Genomic DNA, 20,444 nt, shown 5'->3' on the forward strand with positions numbered 1-20,444 from the left:
CTGCTGCGGTCTTGTGCAGTGCTATTCCCAAACCAGGAGGTGATATTGCCAGTCAGGATGCTCTCTATTGTGCATGAGTAGAAGTTCTACTATGTTGAGAGTGATGGATGAGGTGAAGGCCCTTCTCCGCCTGGCATGCCGCAAAGACCCCCTGAGGAAGAGGCTCTGAAACTCCCGGAGGAGGAGGCTCTGTAAGGAGGTCCCCTCCTGAAAAACCCCCAGAGGAGGCTCTGAAACTCCCTGAGGAGGAGGCTTCCCCCCCACAACCCTGTGGGGTCAGCCGACGCACTGGGGAGACAACACTCCAAGGAGGTTTATCCCTTAATCCAAGCTGACAGGTAACAAGAGCAGAACTCGACCTGCGCCCGGAGGACTGCGAACTACACAGGCACGCCTAAAGGGGCTGACTGCAAGAACAGTATCCCGGCGGGAAGGGTATTCGGTATGCCGTGCACAATGTCACAATCTTGTGGGGCCATGAACCTCGCATAGTCGGGGTCCACCAACTCCGCCAGTGAACTGACTCCGCCACGAACCCTGACCCTGCCAATTTATTAATCTTGCGGGGGGCCGGGTTTCAGAGCGAGTTTGACACAATTGGCAGACATCATAAACATGCGGGGGCATACTCTCGGGGAGCCGGGGTCAAACCCGGGCTCTACCAGAGTGTTGACTCCGCTATCGGCACACCGGGGACACAACCATCCCAACAGAAAAGGGTTGCTCCCTTAACCCATTAAAGAACCTTAAAACACAACTGCGCGTATACACAGGCTATACAATGCAGTTCAAGGTGTTTCAGGCTCAAAAAAGGGTTAACCCAGGCCAACAGGTAACGAGGGCAAGGCCCGACCTGGGCCTGGAGGACCGAGAACTACACAGGGATGCATAGAGGAGCTGACTGATAATAAGCAGCCCCTCGACAGCCCCCTCCCATCCCCCGGTCAAGCAGGGAGGGAGGGGTGAAAAGAATGGCGTTTACAACTCGTAGTGGCATTTATATGACACACAACATTCATGACATCAACCCCTGTGACGTTCGGCCCGCCCTGGCATTTTCCCCCCGGAAAAGCTCAGGACCCTTCGGGGCAATCAGAACGTATATGCGACCCGGCGGGCAACCGGTTAAACTGATCCGGTCCGGCGCGACCAGGACGAGTCCCACGCCCTGTCACGTCGCCGCCCCTCTCCAGAGCATGTGGCGAGGGAGCCTCTCTACCTTTCCTGACAGTACAACATTATTGTAACTGAGGGGTACAATTCCCTGACTGTATTAATCAAGTACTGATATCATTAATCACTACCGTCTATGTACTCCTGGCCAATACTGTACATAAGTATTATTAGATTGGAACACTCCCACAATAACACGGTTTTCCACACGAAATACTCGGTTAGAATATTTATTACATAAAAGGGAATATTGTTACATAATATACTTTGCTTAGATTGCGCTTATAAGGCAAATAGAATGTGCAGGCAAATCAATAGTAAATATTAAGTAATTAGATCTAGGTACCCTGGGATAGGGTGTACTACCGGTTGTAAGCCAGCAGAGGGAGGCAAAGCTCTAGGCAAGTCAATGGTTCAAGGGGGCGATATCACCCCTGGAGCAGCGGGGAAAGGCAGCCTGATCCCAGGGTGCGCGCCTTGCAGGTGCAGGTAGAAGCCGTGGAGCCTCTGGTTCGACAGAGACTGGCTTGAGTGTTGTCCCCACGGGCACGTGGATCTCACAGCAGTGGGTGTAGTCGGTTCTCTGCTTCCAGCAGCGTGGTGAAGAATGAAGAATAATAATCCTTGCCCGGAGAGTGGCACTGCGGGCGGGGTGTAAATCCCCTGTGGTGCTGCTGCTCCGGTGCAAATCCTCCGGTGCGGTAATGCACGGTTAAACTTGACGTTACTATACTATTAGCACGGGCAATAAGTGCTCTATGTCGACGCACAATTACTCACTCCACGTGGTCTTTGACTCGTAATGAAGGTTTACTAATGAATAGAGAACGATACGACAAACAGACGTATTAGGATAACACGAGACTATATTGGGGCAATGCGAGCCCTGCTGTACCGCACGTTGCGTAGTGGGTAAGGCTTTACTTGGTAACTGAACCAGACTGAACTGAAGGCGAACTGAAGAGGGAACTGCAAGGGGGGTTCTGTATTCGCCGCGCTATATTTATATGTGCGGGGGACAAATAGTGCCTATCTCATTTCTGTCGCCTCTCGGTCTCGTAGCCGTGGGCGAAAGCGGGCATGTTTGGGCAAGTCCTGGCGGTAGCTTTTAAGTCAGCTCGAGGGGGTAAGGCTTTACTCGGTACCTGGCGCCAGGGGATCGCTTCCAATAGGGGAACGAATATTATGGTCTGTCCTGCTAGACTAAAGGGATATTCCATGCATATTGTACAAAGAATATACAACCTACACTGTAACACGCAACACTTGATGAACATTGTTACTCAGCTGATAGAGTTGTACCCTTCTTGCTGTCTTGTCGTACAGAACTTGTAAGTCGCTTTGGATAAAAGCGTCAGCTAAATGACTAAATGTAAAATGTAAATGTAAATACAAGGGATATCAAACGATATACAAATATTATACATGGGATCTCAGGCAATAAATATATATATTCGGTTTAATCTGACCCTTTGTAATCAGCAGGGGCAGATTAACCGCACTGTCCACTACTCAATGTCTGTGAGGGGTCGGGCAGTTCACAAAGTCAGGGGTCATGGTCGTCATTAGGCGAGTCGGGGAGCCTTGGCGACTTTATCAGCCTCGCCACGGGTCGGTTGTAGATCCGCCCTTGGCAGAGCACTTCTGCCACTCTGACCTTTCCGTCGGTACCAGTGGTCACTTTGCTTACGCGGCCGGCCGGCCACGCAGCTCGGGGTAGTGACTGGTCTATGGTCATGACGACTGGACGGGATGAAGGGGGGCTTAGGAGGAAGCGGGCCTGAGACTGCTTTGATCTGGGCTTGGCTGTGCTTTCTCCTCCTCCGTCTGTTTCTCTTGTTCGCTCTGTACCCCGTGTGAGGAGGGGCCGGTCCCGGCCGCCCCGTCAAGGAGTCGCTTGGGGTGCTGGGTTCGAGGTCAGCTACGTCTGAAGCGCAGCTGAGGGGGGTGGAGTTCCGAACTCCCTCTGGTACCCACGGTTCTCTCACGGGCCTCTCGCTTAATGTCAATAGCCTCTGCTGTACGGGGGAGAGGCCGGTGTCTTCTTCTGTCGCTCTGGAGTGGAGGCAGCTAGTGGCTGCTGTTCGGTTGAGAGATTTAGCGAGGGGGCCTTGCAATGTCCATCCTAGGCGGGTCTCGACTGCTGCAGGACAGCCTCGGGTTCCGGTATGGACCCGGTCTATCGGGACGATGAGGTCTGCATGGTCGGAGCCTATCAGCAGGGTCGGGGTGGCGCCGTCTATGAGCGGGATAGGTAGTTGACGCAGGTGCGCACACTTATCCATCAGCTGTGGGATGGGGTAGGTGTACTGTGATAGTCCTATTTCTTGGCTGGTGAAAGCATTTGTGATCTTGTACCGTCGCTCTGGCTGCCCGCTTGCTGCGATAGTGAAGGAGACATTCTCGCCCTTTATCGTCTTTAAATCTCTTCTTATTGTCCGAATCGTCATTTGGTTCTCGCTCCCCCGCAGTCCCAGCTGGGCCGCAGCGGACGCGAGCAGAAGGGTCTTCTCTGACCCGTCATCAAGGACGGCGTAAGTGTCCATGACTTTGTCCCCGTGGCTCAGGAGCACTCTGACCACTTTGAGGAGCACTCGGGGGGTCTCGCTGTGCTGGTCAATGAGGAGCACTCCTGTCTCGGGTGGTGACGTAGACTCTATATGGTACGAGTCGCACCTTGTCCGCCAGTGTCTGCCGTGGCAGTCGGGACAGTAGGGAGCGGTCTGGTGGAACTTTGGTTCTGGTGCCACCGCCTCGGCGTGGTACATTACCGCGACGGGCCCACTCTGTTGTCCTGGGTGACGCTTGTTGATGTCGTGCAGGACCTCCAGGTGGGTGCCACCGCACCTGCTGCACTTTTTCTTCAGGTGGCACTCAGCTGCTAGGTGGCTGCGCGCGCAGCGGAAGCAGCGGCGGTGGTCCTTGACCCACTGGCTCACATCCTCCGTGGTCAGCTTCTTGAAGTCCTCGCACTGATGGAGCCGATGTTCTCCCTCACAGTACTGGCACTCAATCTTCCACTGGTCCTCTTTCGTCGAGGGGGTGTTGTGGTTGGAGTGCTGCGGTACTGACTCTGATTGGTGCATGACAGTCACCGATCTTCTTCCATCATTTATTCTCCTGGGTCCCTCTCTGGAGCTTGGCGTGCTCCGCCCGAAAGTGTCCAGTCGTAAGCTGCTGACCTCTCTCGCCAGGAAGTCGGCCAGATCAAGGAGGGATGGCTCGGGGCCGTCGGGGTCGCGGTAGTCCCTCTGCCGCCGAAAGCGCTCCTGTCTTGCGGGTGGCAGCTTCTCCAAAATCCTCTCAACGTTAGAGTTGGCGTATAGCTCATGCCTGCCCTTCTCCCGTTGCGCTCCCAGCATCCCCACCAGGGACTGCACTTTGATTGACAGGTCGTCTAGTGAGCGATTGTCTGTAGCTGGGGGTAGGCGGTCAATATGCCTTATCTCTTCTATTACGTAATCCCATATACGTCCATATCTCTGGTCCAGCGCCGCTAGAGCCGCTGTGTATGGTGTCGAAGAGGAGGCGTAGGCCAGCGCTATATTGTGCGCTCGCGGTACTTTCAGGTGCTTCAGTAATATTGCATACTTGTGGCGTTCATCAGCGACATCCACCATCATTGTCTCTAGGCACATCCGGAGCTCCGTGTACTGTGCTCGGGTCTCATAGGCGAAGTCTGGAAATGACGGCGTGGCGATGTATGACGCTGTGGGTGACTGATACATCGGTGAGCGTTGGGGGAGAGGCCTCCTAGGCGAGTCTCCTCTTGCGTGTCGTCTTGGGCTGGTACTTGGTGGGTACCGAAGGTCGGGTACCCAGGTGCTGTTCCTCGGGGCTGGCGGTGCGTCAAACTCACCCGTGAGTTGAGTCGGGGGTTTGTAGCGCAGGGCCTCGGGGCTGACTTCTGGGCTGTACTGGACCTCCTGGTCCTGAGTACGTGGCTGCGGGTCGGGGCTGTACTGGGCCTCCTGGGCCAGAGCACGTTGCTGCTGGTCGGCTTGACACTCCTCTTCTTCCTCCTCATCTCCCTCTGCTAGGACCTGGAGTCGTCTGTTCAGTCTCTCGGCGTGGTTCGGTTCTGTACCCCGGTTGCTAGGTCTCGTATGGACCGGCTGGGGAGGGGGTTCAGAGACGTGGGCAGGCTCCTCCTGTTGGCGGGGTCCCGGGTCGCTTCGTCGGGTAGGGGAATGTGTCCTAGACCCGTGTCTTGACGACCTCTGAGAGCTTCGTGCGGAGTGAGGGGGTGTCGCCATGGCAACCAGTTTGTCCATCAGCTCCGCCTGCAGCCGGTCGCGCTCTGCCTCGCGCCGGGCATGGGCTGCGTCGCGCGCTGCTTCGCGCTGGGCGTTGGCGGCGTCGCGCTGCGCATTGGCGCTGGCCTGGGCAGCGTCGCGCTGTGCGTTGGCGCTGGGCATTGGCGCTGGCATGGGCGGCGTGGAGCTGTGCATTTGCGACGTCGGCGCGGCTTCTCTCGACGTCGCGCTGGGCATTGGCGCTGGCATGGGCGGCGTGGAGCTGTGCATTTGCGACGTCGGCGCGGCTTCTCTCGATGTTCTCTTCTGTCTGGAGGCGTCTGGTCTCCAGTCTTATTCGGTCGTCCTCGCTCCTTTGTTGCGCCTGGAAGCGCTCTCGCTCACCTGCGTAATGTTCGCGCTCGCACGTCTGTTGCGCTTGAAGTCGATCGCGTTCGGTGGAGGCTGCCAGGGTGGCGATGAGTGCTTGCGCCAGCATCTTGTCCGCCTCGCTGGGGGAAGACGCCGTTCGGGGCGATCGGCTCCCGGCAGTACTGGTTGGAGATCCGTTCTCCGGTTGCGTACCGAGGAGATCCGTCTCCTGGGTGCGCGTCTCTTTAGGGTTGTCTTCCTCCCGGAGCTGATCGGGGGCTATTTGTTCGGTATTGTCTGGGGGTAAAGTCGTGTCAGTTCCCTCCTGGTCCCCACCGTGAGCTTGGTCAGTTACATTAGCACCCAGTAGGGCCTCTGTTGGCGGGGTAGCCTGGTTGTTAAGGTCAGACATAATTTTACTTTGTACTTTTTCGGCGTTTAACTTCCCTTTAAAGCTAGGTATTGGACTGACAGAGTATGCCTCTAGGTAGGGAGGTGGCTGTCGTCTGCGCTGCGGGCGATCTAGCTCAGGAGAACCGTTTGTGGAGTGTTCGTCATCGGCCATGTCAATATTAATATTATATTAATATTACGCTAATTATTATCTCGGCTATCGAAGGACCAATTGTAACTGAGGGGTACAATTCCCTGACTGTATTAATCAAGTACTGATATCATTAATCACTACCGTCTATGTACTCCTGGCCAATACTGTACATAAGTATTATTAGATTGGAACACTCCCACAATAACACGGTTTTCCACACGAAATACTCGGTTAGAATATTTATTACATAAAAGGGAATATTGTTACATAATATACTTTGCTTAGATTGCGCTTATAAGGCAAATAGAATGTGCAGGCAAATCAATAGTAAATATTAAGTAATTAGATCTAGGTACCCTGGGATAGGGTGTACTACCGGTTGTAAGCCAGCAGAGGGAGGCAAAGCTCTAGGCAAGTCAATGGTTCAAGGGGGCGATATCACCCCTGGAGCAGCGGGGAAAGGCAGCCTGATCCCAGGGTGCGCGCCTTGCAGGTGCAGGTAGAAGCCGTGGAGCCTCTGGTTCGACAGAGACTGGCTTGAGTGTTGTCCCCACGGGCACGTGGATCTCACAGCAGTGGGTGTAGTCGGTTCTCTGCTTCCAGCAGCGTGGTGAAGAATGAAGAATAATAATCCTTGCCCGGAGAGTGGCACTGCGGGCGGGGTGTAAATCCCCCGTGGTGCTGCTGCTCCGGTGCAAATCCTCCGGTGCGGTAATGCACGGTTAAACTTGACGTTACTATACTATTAGCACGGGCAATAAGTGCTCTATGTCGACGCACAATTACTCACTCCACGTGGTCTTTGACTCGTAATGAAGGTTTACTAATGAATAGAGAACGATACGACAAACAGACGTATTAGGATAACACGAGACTATATTGGGGCAATGCGAGCCCTGCTGTACCGCACGTTGCGTAGTGGGTAAGGCTTTACTTGGTAACTGAACCAGACTGAACTGAAGGCGAACTGAAGAGGGAACTGCAAGGGGGGTTCTGTATTCGCCGCGCTATATTTATATGTGCGGGGGACAAATAGTGCCTATCTCATTTCTGTCGCCTCTCGGTCTCGTAGCCGTGGGCGAAAGCGGGCATGTTTGGGCAAGTCCTGGCGGTAGCTTTTAAGTCAGCTCGAGGGGGTAAGGCTTTACTCGGTACCTGGCGCCAGGGGATCGCTTCCAATAGGGGAACGAATATTATGGTCTGTCCTGCTAGACTAAAGGGATATTCCGTGCATATTGTACAAAGAATATACAAGGGATATCAAACGATATACAAATATTATACATGGGATCTCAGGCAATAAATATATATATTCGGTTTAATCTGACCCTTTGTAACAATTATCATAGACAGACCCAGGCCTAGCTAGCTGCTGGGTATCAGCCCCTGTCTTCATGAGAAGCGATATGTCGTGCCGCCTACGCTTCACTGCGAAAACGCGGCCCGACGCCAGAGGGGACAGAACAGAGCCCTGTGTCCCGTAACGTAACAGGGGGGAGTGAACGGAGAGCATGCTAGACACAGCGAGATGGCGACGGTTACTCCTCGAAAGGAGGCGCATCCATCTAATTCAGCCGATCCCTCGGCCGCCGGGGTCCGTCGGCACCGTGAGAGCCTGTCTCCCTGTGTACAGGTTGTCTCGGCCAGGGGACACATGGCCACCGGTCGGGGGTCTCGCAGCAGCCGCTGACGAGACCATGCTCTCACCCCTGGCTGTGAGGTGTGGGGCGGCGTGGGGCCCTGGCCATAGGCCGCCCGCGCCTCCGCTGACAAACCAAAAAAGCCCATCCACGGAAAGGGGAGCCCTGAGGAGGAGAATTCTCCTCTCCTCCTCCAGGGGAGACTGCTCTAACCACAGGTGTCTGTGAACAAGGGTCACCAGCGTCCTCACTCTCCCTGCGGTTATAGCTTGCGGCTGCGTCAAAAGCTGTATAACCTCAAAACCCTGAGCGAGGGTCTTGATGTCGGCTGTCCCCAAGACCCCATCGCCCGACACCATTTTTGACAGAAAAGCAGCCAACTGAGCAATGTTATCAGTTGCAGCTAAATTCTGTACGGCGGCGATACAAGCTTCATCAGCCCACTCAACCACCTGCCGAGCCGATTCGCCCCTTGGCGTCGGCTTCCGGGCGGGGTGCCACTCTACCATGTCTGGGCAGAGGACCGAAACCAACTGCTTCTCTAAGCGCGGCACACCGGTCCTAAACCCTGCCATCAGGCCGTCCACCTGTGTAAAAGGTAGATAAGCCTCGGCTAAACGCTTAACGTTAGACACTGCTGTCCCTCAGCGATGTATGGTTAAGTGGAGGAACCCCGAGCATAGCCTCGGTGTTCCCCCGCACGGGAGTGGAGCCCCGAAAGCAACAGCATTTAGCATTAGTGGCGCGCGCCATGATACTGGGAAAAGTACTCAATAACCGCCCGGGCTCCGGTTCAAGCTCCAGCTCCGTTCTGAACCCTCTGAACCTTGGTGCTCTCTGGCGAACCACCCCGCGTTTACACCCATTCAAGCAGAACCAACATTCCACCGTCTCCGTCATCAACGGGGGCGTTACCCAGGCGGAGGTAGAAATAATGTGTGGAGAGCGAGCCTCAACTCGCGAGCGCACACACAAAAGCACACACGCACACACACGCACTGTATACGTTTGAAATTAATCGTTCCAGCAAAGTAGGCTTCTATTATTCTAATTACTGTTTGAATGGGTATCATAGTATTAAGTCCTACTGTAGAACATGACATATTAGCTGATTATCTGATTTATTAATGCCAATACTAAAAATTAGGGACAAACGCAATTGGCACAAGTGTAAATTATGGATTAGTCACTCAGTTTTAACATCTGACTGATTAGCTCAGCTCGTGAGTCCACTGGCTGAGGATCCTATGGTCACAGGTTCAAATCACTCTTGGCTCCTGGATGGTGTGTATGTATATGTATGTATTGTGCTGTATAATGACAATACATTTGAATCGAATCTCATTTTGAAATCGCTACCTGTTGAGTGGATCAGCATGGTGCAATGCAATCACCTCCGAAGCTGTCTGCCACTGTCGTGTCCATAGGCAGCGTAGCGATTTTAAAATTAGAGTGGATAAATTCATTAAACGTAAAAAAAAAATTTTAACCATGGGGCGGCTACGTGGCGTAGTGGGCAAGGCGCTCGCCACGAATGCGGAGATGCTGGGCTCGCCTGTTCGAGCCCAGCGCTCCACATTGCTTTCAGTTTAGCTGGTCGTTCATACTAATACACATTGGCCGTATTAGGGGGTGGGAAACTGATGGGTGGGGATCGGGCGTTGTGGACAGCGACTCCTACAGGTCGGTTGGTGCGCCTGCGCAGTAGAATCAGGAAGTGTCGGGGGCCTCCCACGCGTTACTCCTCGCCACTGAGAGATCGAGCTGCGCAGGTGAAAAGATGCGACTGCTGTTACCTCAAGTACCGGAGGGGACTTGTGCTATGTATGACTTAGTCCACATTGCAGCCAGCTTGTGGGAGGCAAGAAACAGCGTTCGTGACAGGGGAGGGTTGAATTGAATGATACGAAATTGGGATGGGAGAAAATATAGAAAATGGGAGAAAAAATGGATAAAAAAAAAAAATAATTGAACCAAGAGTGATATGAACCTGTCAATCAATCAATCAATCAAATGTATTTGTATAGCACGTTTAAACATGACGCTTGTCAACCAAAGTGCTTCACATGGCTAAGCTAAGTACAAAGAAAAGTATAAAATAAACAGAGAAACAAAATAAAATCAACGGATAGACAAAGGAAAAACAGAACAACACGTCAACAAGTACGGCAAGAGTCAAAGTGAGTCAGGGAAGGCCAGGCGATATAGGTGGGTTTTGAGTTTTGATTTAAAAGACTTGATGGGCTCCTGTGACCATAGGATCCTCAGCCAGTGGACTAAGGAGCTGAGCTAATCAGTCAGATGTTAAAACCAATGAATCCCGGTCTGAACGCGCCGGCCGGTGCGAGATTACGTTCGGGAACCGGCTCCAGCACGGAGCCTGGCCGGTCTAAAAGGGATAATTGTGTGCATTCACAGTACACAGCCCACACACACACTGCCCGTTCGTCTCAAGGGACAGCGGGCGGCAGTGACAGTATTAATACCAGAGGATGCTGTCACCAACCCTACCTTAGCACGACTCAGCTCGACTACTGACTGTCGTGCGAAGTTCACCCGACCACTGTCACGGAACTGTGAAGAAGTCCAGCGTCGAGCCGATATCCTGGACGCGCTGAGGAAACCCGGGGGGCTGGGGAATCCCGGCGGTAATCCAACGTGCTTTAATTCCTAAACTAAACAACAAACATGCCCACTGCTGACAGGTGCCTATGAGCAAGAAGTCACTTGTGAAAACAGATGAGAAGGGTATGAGTGTGACCACACCCTGTGTTTTATGGAAACATGGGAGCAGGCGTGGCCACGGGCAGATGCGGGTGCATGTGAATGTTTTCAACACGTGCACAATATGTGCACGAAAGATGATATATCTCAATAAGGCTGGAGCGAGACGCGAAAGCCAGGATGATATATAACACCACTGCTGCCTTGTAGCGCCGTTATTAGTCTTTGTGTTCATCAACATGTAATATACCACCACCGCTGCCTGGCTCTTTTCTATTAATATGACAATGAATATTATCCTATGTTACAGTCAGCTACCATCCATCAAGCCTGCATTCACCCGCTATCCACTATTGATCTGCAGCACACGCTCTATCAATTGATCAATATGGCACACTGAGTCAGTGAGTTGTTCAGGCTATGGCAGAAAAGCTTGGAAGCATCCGGGTCAGAATCTTGTGTACAGTAGATACATGTAACTCTTTTAATCCTACCGGCCCCTCCTGGGGCCCATTTACCACTGCTGCTTCTCTTTACTGTAACTGTTTGAGTATTTGCACTATAGAAAAAAGCTCAGCGCCGTCTGAAAGCCAAGGAGCTGAGCTTTCTTCACATATACGGCTTATTACAGGAAAAACTGCTGGAGTTATTGAGGAAGTAAACACAGGTAGAATTCTACCTGCTTCAAGGTCTACTACAAGGGCTAAAATCCGCCTGGATAAAAGTGAGGAAAAAGGAGCCTAAGAAGAATAAATCTAAAAGGCCAGGGTTCACAAACTGTATTGCAGTTGCATAATAGTTCCAAGTTCAAAATTGACATGTGCAAAGTTCAACTGATGTTCAATTGCAGTGTCTACTTCACTAAAAACCTGTACAAATCCAATTCCGATTTTAGTTTTTCTTGTATAATAACAGTTTGATATACTCAAAACATACAGTAAAGTTAAAACAATAACAGATATTGAAAGCTGAAGTAGTTCTGAAAAAAGGATGAAAAGCACTTACTCACAGCACATTCTCTGACAATTACACAGCAATAACAACTAAATATACCCAGGTAGACTGTTTCAGGCTTAGGTTTAAAAGGTTAATTGACTATTTCAAATAAAGCATTCATGTCTTGAGTAATATAAAAGCTTGGTTGCCCGCCTTCTGTACAGACTCTTCCCTACATCTAGTGAGTCTTCTCGATCCTGGACACTAGGTTATATATAATCAATATATCATGTCCTTTCTTGAGTTGAAAAAGGAACGAGAGGTTATACTGTACATTTATTTTTCCTTATAATTATACTAGACTAAACCACACCTTTTGATATGGGCCTGGTATACTAGACTAAACCACACCTTTTTATATGGGCTTGGTATACTAGTCTAAACCACACCTTTTTATATGGGCTTGGTATACTAGACTAAACCACACCTTTTTATATGTGCTTGGTATACTACACTAAACCACACCTTTTTATATGGGCCTGGTATACTACACTAAACCACACCTTTTTATATGGGCTTGGTATACTACACTAAACCACACCTTTTTATATGTGCTTGGTATACTAGACTAAACCACGCCTTTTTATATGGGCCTGGTATACTAGACTAAACCACACCTTTTTATATGGGCTTGGTATACTAGACTAAACCACACCTTTTTATATGTGCTTGGTATACTACACTAAACCACACCTTTTTATATGGGCCTTGTATACTAGACTAAATCACACCTTTTTATATGGGCTTGGTATACTACACTAAACCACACCTTTTTATATGGGCTTGGTATACTACACTAAACCACACCTTTTCCTTGCCTAACTGTTACCTCACTTTTACCAGGAAAACATCAGACCTCCTAACGTATTTATGAATGAATCTCAAAACATGGAATTCATACAAATGACCACGTTTTGCCAGGTGATCCTGTCTGAAACTGTTGACACAGCCGGACTGACTTCTCTCCTTTAAAAGAAAACAAAGTGCTCTCTCAGTTCTCTATCCCTCCATTATATTTATGTCCATATTAATTTAGATGTGTTTGCATGTTTATTTCAACCCCCCCCCCTGCTGGGAGCTTACAGCCCCCTGCGTGCCTTTGGACATTTACTTATACATACTGGTTTGGGATTGGTGGATTATTGAGCATAGAGCTGATACAGGATTGGTTGACCGAGCGCTACATGACCCTTGACCCCCTGACCACTTTAGGGATTATACAGTTTGGTTCCTGGCTGTAATTGGACATTTACTTACATACACGGTTTGATTGGTGGATTGTGATATATACACAGCTCAGGATTGGTGGATTGGGCATTTACCACGCCCCCCACCCTGCTTCCACCACGGGGATTGGTAAAGTAGTGTTTTTCCTTTTCTTTTTTTCAAAAAGGTTTAATCCAGTGAAACCAATTAGTTTAGGAGAGACAGGAGAATGACAAAATAATCCTCTGAGACTGTCTGACCACTTTTATATTAATCAGAATCAGAATCAGAATCATCTGAATATTGGGGTATTAGGAGGACTGTGTAAACAGTATTTGGTATACATATTGGGATATTGGGAGGACTGTGTGTAAACAGTATTTGGTCTGAATATTGGGATATTAGGAGGACTGTGTGTAAACAGCATTTGGTCTGAATATTGGGGTATTAGGATGACTGTGTGTAAACAGTATTTGGTATGAATATTGGGGTATTAGGATGATCATACTCTGCTTAACTGCTTAATACTCAAGCTTTTCTACAATTCCGTCCATTTGAAGAATTCCGGTATATTCTCCCTGTGCCCCAGGACAGTTCAGTCTGTGAGTACCACTCTCTTCTAAAGCTAGAGATCAGAGAGAGAAACCCTCTAATTGCTCCATAGATATACAGTCCATAGAATGGGGCTCTGACTTTATGAGGCCATAAAATGAGTGTGAGCCCTTACACCAGAATGAGGTTTTAACTCTGGTTCAGACTGACCTACTAACAACGCTGTTTATAAACCTCAGGTGGGTGTAAGAGCTCACACAGGTCAGATTCCGTCTCTCTCTCTCTCTCTCTCTCTCTCTCTCTCTCTCTCTCTCTCTCTCTCTCTCTCCCTCAGCTGAAACAAATTCAACCTTTGTGTGTGAAGCCTCTGAAGTTCTGAATCTGTGTACAAATCTATGAGATTATTATTAATGTATGCATCAAGAACCATACATAATTTACAGTGAAAATCATACTTTCTGCTCATGTCTCTCATGTCATAAAGTATGTTGTCTCTCAGGTTCAGCTGTGGTGCCTTCAATAACACATTCTCTCTCTCTCTCTCTCTCTCTCTCTCTCTCTCTCTCTCTCTCTCTCTCTCTCTCTCTCTCTCTCTCTCTCTCCCTCTCCCAATGGAATGCTTCATTGACATGACTGTCAGAATACATAGATTATATTATATTAGATGTAATATAAAAAAAAAATTATTGGCATTATACTGTACAGCACAAGTACAGTACAACGAAAATACGTTTGGCATCCAACCAGAGTGCAAATGTAACATTACAGTGCAATATACAATGTGCAGGTGATTAAACTGGGAATAAAATAAATAAATTAGTACTGATTGAGTGTAGTGTAAATCAGATGTATGTACAGAGTTGTAATATTAATATGTACAGTGATACAGGTCTTACTGGCCAGTAGCATAACTAGTAAGAGTAGGTAAGGGATATGTACAGATACAGTATAGATATAGTATCTACAAATATCTAAAAGGATTATGTGCAGGTATGTACAGACATATGTGGATATATATATGGTAAGGATAAATATATATATATATGGTATATACAGCATTATTGTACATGCTATCATATAGAGTTATATGGGTTATATGCCGGAGTATAAGTAGGTATATAGAAGGATTGTAGCAGGTATATTAGGTACAGATGGATATATATACAGTATATGTATATGTTGTAAATATAAGTATATAAATGTATATATGCGGTATCTACAGCACTGTATTACATGCTATCATACAGAGTATATGGGTAGACTATTGTATGAGGTGGGTAGTTAAGATTATTATGATTACAGTGTAGGGCAGTTGTAGGAGCAGTAGGTAGGTGAGTGTGTGTGTGTGGGGGTCATGAGCAGATAACAGGGACTCTTAAAGTTATCCGTAAAACGGACAACCACTAGACTGCTTACGCAGATATCTTAGGAGGGGGAAAAAATTAAACAACAGAAAACAACCTTTACAGGTGGAAATCTCAAAGTGAGTAATTAAGAAAATAAATCAAGTCCCAAAAAACAGGACTACTCTCAATAAAGAGGTATAGTATAAAAGTAAATAAGCCACAAGGACACCTCCTAATAAAAGGAGTTTATATTGGAAAAAGTTAAACAATAAACCTCCACTACGGGAGTTTATGTGTAGAATCACGTTAGTAGCCTAAAATAAGAATGACTACCATAAAGCTCAATTCTGAATCAGAGATCAGACTACACTTCAATATAATGAACGTGACCAAAAGGACAGCCAACACTAGGAAATGAAAAAGCAGTTGACACTGCGATCTCCAAACTTAGGCCATGTCCCCACATATATGGATCTTTTGCCAAACGCACATTTTATTCCACGATTGGGCCTCTCATCCACACGTAAAGGGTGTTTTCAGAGACATAAACAGAGACTTTCTTAAACGCATTTTAAAGTGAAGATTTTCCAAAATATCCGTTCAGTGGATCCGTGCAGCCACTGTAAACGCATAGTCTCTAGATAAACGATGACGCCACAGCTCACTACGCATGCTCAGACTGTTGTTCCATCCATGGCAATACAATAGGCGCCCGTAGCCTTGAAGCGCACAGAGGCAATAAGATGGACAGCGCCTGGTGCTGAAATGACAGACAGAAATACAATATATACATTCCCCCTCGAATGTATATATTTTCTCTTATTGATCGTTGCCTCTTAAGCAGTACTGTATATTTGTATATCTTGTATATCATTCATGAATGTCTAGATGTAACAGCTACTGTATACTGCAGTGCCGACAGATTCGGCCATCAGACGCTGCTTGCGTGTAATAGGAGGGATGTATCTGTTATTTAGTTATTGTAACTGAGGGGTACAATTCCCTGACTGTATTGATAAGTATGGTATCATTAAACCACTACCGCTTTATGTACTTTAACTACTGGCCACACAGTACATGATATAGATATGATGAACACTTTCCCACCTGATGAAACCAAGTCCACACAAATGTATAAATCGAATATTTAATATATAGCAAAGGGTATATACAACGTTCACTTAATGACATTTATGATTTGAATGCACTTGTAAGGCAAATGAGTATTCGTAGGTAAATCAACATTGAATGTCCAATCTCTGGTTACGCAGGAAGCAAGTATACAACCTGGTTCTTTAGGGAACTATAGCGATGGTACTTAAATGATTATAGCTGGATATACTAAAGGGGGTCCCGCTGGTTGTAAGTCAGTAGGGGGGGGGGGGGGTTAGGAGAGCCGCTGGCGATATCCCATCTGGCCAACGATTTCTTGGGAGAATTCAGAGTGCTGAACACGGTGCCCACAGAACCTTGGTCCACAGATGAATACCGTTGGGCCCTCTTGTAGACGGTAGCTGCCGGTCCACAACGAAGAGACGTGAGGCGACCTCACTCGGGGTAGAGCGCCGTCTCACCTGGACTCCTCTCGGGGGGTAGTTCCAACACTCACCAGTGTTGGCTGTTATCCATGGCATAATCAAAGCACCCAAAGCAAGTAGATAATCCAAGCCGTGTAGGGCTCGCCGTCGTCCGGGTAAGGTAATCCAATGTGCAGGTCCACTCGTCCTAGCCCAGAACTCCTCGGATGAAAGCACCACACGTGGTCTGCCCAGCCTGGTTAAGACTCTAGATAACGCGAGGAAAACGATGGGGGTACTGCTCACTTTATAACTCTAACCGAACGATGCACCATACATAATAGACTATTATTAACTTAATAGAAATACGTCCCACTCGACGGTATAGTGCCAAACTATGACAATTCAACTATTAATCCACACGATGTCTCAATGCCATTCTGAGGCCAAGTTGACCATACTGCACCACACGTGTATCGTGGGTGAGGCTTAACGTCTTGCCACTAGGTTGGAGGGTAAAGAACTAAGGGCTAAGGGACTAAAAGAAAGTTCTACTTTACTTGCGCCATATATATATGCGCTGTGAACAAATAGTACCATTCGTATTTCGCCAGACGTATCCCTACACGGAACCGGGGCTAGTAACGACATGTTCGTCGGCACGATTGAACTTGAACCAAGGGGCTTGGCTGCTGGCGCCAAGTTCTTGTCCAATGAGAGAATGAAACTATTATGGGCTGTTAGTAGACCAAAGGGATATTCAGTGTATATGTACAAGGAATATACAAGGGATATCAAACGATATACAAATACTATTAAATATATATCCATAAATAAATATATATATTCGGTTTAATCTGATCCTTCACAACAGTTATACTGGATATTTTCGTTTACATAAGTAGATTTCTCGTTTCTGTTTATTTATTAAGTTAATATAAACCGTGTTTCGAACGTTTTTGAGGTTGTTAAACACACGCTTTTGATTTATTTAAGTGGCGAGTGGCGTTTTTTTCGTCCGCTTATTTCTTGAGAGATATCATACAATGTCATGTTGAGACCTTGAGATCACAATATCGCGATTCCGAAACCAAATAAGGCAAGGCATTATCACAAACTGTAGCAAAGATATTTAATGTTTTGCTAAACATGTCTAGTTTTGCGCCCTGCTTCAGTTAAAAGCCAAATTGCATTCTAAATTCAGTTAATAGACTCACGACAGAAGAGGTCTGCACCTGATGCGCTCTGATGTTGCGGATAGTTGAGGATGTTGGCATCACGCGTGAGTGGTCCCAGAATGACCTAATAATAACTTAACATTATTAGTTGAATAGTTACTGTACAGGAATTACAGGAATCATTTGAATATGTGAGTTACGTGAATATAGCTTGCCCGTGGACACAGACATTCATACACATTAACAGCTCGACATATTTGGTGTAGCACGACTCCAAGTCGACGTTCTCCTGTGTCTTGGTCGTCTTGTACTGTAGAGTTACACTCAACAGCAACTCCACCTCGGCATCTGTCCATACAAAGGAATCACGTTTTGCTGTCTGTTTCGCCATAACTTATTTTTTTGAGAGGTTTTTCTGTCACTACAGGATTTCAATTTGTAGTTGCCGGCGGCAATGAAAATCAGCTCACTACGCATGCTCAGACTGTGGCGGGCGGCGGGCCGTAATAATATCTTGCCCGTCAGATTGTTTGGCGAATATTACTTTACTATTTCTCTAATATATATCAGACCGACTATGTCCTAACAGAGAAACTACCACCACTTAACACATCCTTATTACACCTTGTTTTATCCATATAGGCAGTAGCGCTTTGAAGTAATAATAACTTCAGTGGACAGCGCCTGCGTGCTGAAATGTCATTCAAAGTTAAACTATCCTTACTTATATATGCGACGACGGCACGTGAACAGTACAATGCAATTAATGAATGTCTTGTTGTAATTAGTATATATATAGTTTGTGATAAGGACTCGCCATATTTAGTTTCAGAATCCGTTGAATACATTGACATTGTATCTCTCCGTCGCCCAGTGCGCAGAAGTAAAGCATTAAATCGTGACATATCTAGATTGGTTGTTTCCTCTGGACTGCATCTAATCCACCGCTATATCTATCTATTTATTATCTACTGTATGTATGTCAATATAGCCAATGGAAATGCTAGGAATGGTGAAGTGCCAGTGGGCTGGGTGAACCAATGGACAATTCCTATCATTTCTCTGTCGTCCTGACCGCTCGTACCACCATGGTATTTGGGATATCGCTTATCGCCACCTGTTGGCCCGCATGCTTGTTGGAGAAATTCATATGCGTTTATGTGTTTGTGTCTGGATGGAGTTTTTTTTAACACTGTGGTGTGGACGGGGATTTTATTTTAAACAGAGCCTGAGAATATCCGTTTGGCAAAAGATCCATATACGTGAGGACATGGCCTTAAATAGACTCCACATGGCCATAGGCACAGCTGCACTGCATCAGGTGTAATCAAGCCCACACACCTGCCGACCCATGAGGCAATTAACCACAGGGAACAGGGATTGACAGCTATCCCTCACAGAGAGGTGAAATAAAGCAAAAATAAACATCTGTCCCTCACATAAAGGTGAAATAAGGCAAAAAACATGACTGTTGTGAAGGATCAGATTAAACCGAATATATATATTTATTTATGGATATATATTTAATAGTATTTGTATATCGTTTGATATCCCTTGTATATTCCTTGTACATATACACTGAATATCCCTTTAGTCTACTAACAGCCCATAATAGTTTCATTCTCTCATTGGACAAGAACTTGGCGCCAGCAGCCAAGCCCCTTGGTTCAAGTTCAATCGTGCCGACGAACATGTCGTTACTAGCCCCGGTTCCGCGTAGGAATACGTCTGCCGAAATACGAATGGTACTATTTGTTCACAGCGCATATATATATGGCGCAGGTAAAGTAGAACTTTCTTTTAGTCCCTTAGCCCTTAGTTCTTTACCCTCCAACCTAGTGGCAAGATGTTAAGCCTCACCCACGATACACGTGTGGTGCAGTATGGTCAACTTGGCCTCAGAATGGCATTGAGACATCGTGTGGATTAATAGTTGAATTGTCATAGTTTGGCACTATACCGTCGAGTGGGACGTATTTCTATTAAGTTAATAATAGTCTATTATGTATGGTGCATCGTTCGGTTAGAGTTATAAAGTGAGCAGTACCCCCATCGTTTCCTCGCGTTATCTAGAGTCTTAACCAGGCTGGGCAGACCACGTGTGGTGCTTTCATCCGAGGAGTTCTGGGCCAGGACGAGTGGACCTGCACATTGGATTACCTTACCCGGACGACGGCGAGCCCTACACGGCTTGGATTATCTACTTGCTTTGGGTGCTTTGATTTATGCCATGGATAACAGCCAACACTGGTGAGTGTTGGAACTACCCCCCGAGAGGAGTCCAGGTGAGACGGCGCTCTACCCCGAGTGAGGTCGCCTCACGTCTCTTCGTTGTGGACCGGCAGCTACCGTCTACAAGAGGGCCCAACGGTATTCATCTGTGGACCAAGGTTCTGTGGGCACCGTGTTCAGCACTCTGAATTCTCCCAAGAAATCGTTGGCCAGATGGGATATCGCCGGCGGCTCTCCTAACCCCCCCCCCCCTTACTGACTTACAACCAGCAGGACCCCCTTTAGTGTATCCAGCTATAATCATTTAAGTACCATCGCTATAGTTCCCTAAAGAACCAGGTTGTATACTTGCTTCCTGCGTAACCAGAGATTGGACATTCAATGTTGATTTGCCTACGAATACTCATTTGCCTTACAAGTGCATTCAAATCATAAATGTCATTAAGTGAACGTTGTATATACCCTTTGCTATATATTAAATATTCGATTTATACATTTGTGTGGACTTGGTTTCATGGTGGGAAAGTGTTCATCATATCTATATCATGTACTGTGTGGCCAGTAGTTAAAGTACATAAAGCGGTAGTGGTTTAATGATACCATACTTATCAATACAGTCAGGGAATTGTACCCCTCAGTTACAATGACAGTAGGTATAAATTGAGTGTATAGGCCCCAGAGTTCAGAGTCGTACAGTATGGGTAACAGAGCCTAGGGTGTAGGCAA

General features: G+C 47.5%; 1 protein-coding gene across 1 annotated transcript in view; it reads left to right on the forward strand.

The window, feature by feature from the left end:
* The window catches only part of plekho1a (pleckstrin homology domain containing, family O member 1a), a gene marked incomplete at its 3' end in the record, with an annotated part of 129,487 nt that overhangs the window by 80,732 nt on the left and 28,311 nt on the right, over positions 1 to 20,444 (forward strand). The gene's annotated exons all lie outside the window — the stretch shown is intronic.

Source organism: Notolepis coatsorum (assembly GCF_963971535.1).
Source record: "Notolepis coatsorum genome assembly, chromosome: 4".
Taxonomy (NCBI): Eukaryota; Metazoa; Chordata; class Actinopteri; order Aulopiformes; family Paralepididae; genus Notolepis; species Notolepis coatsorum.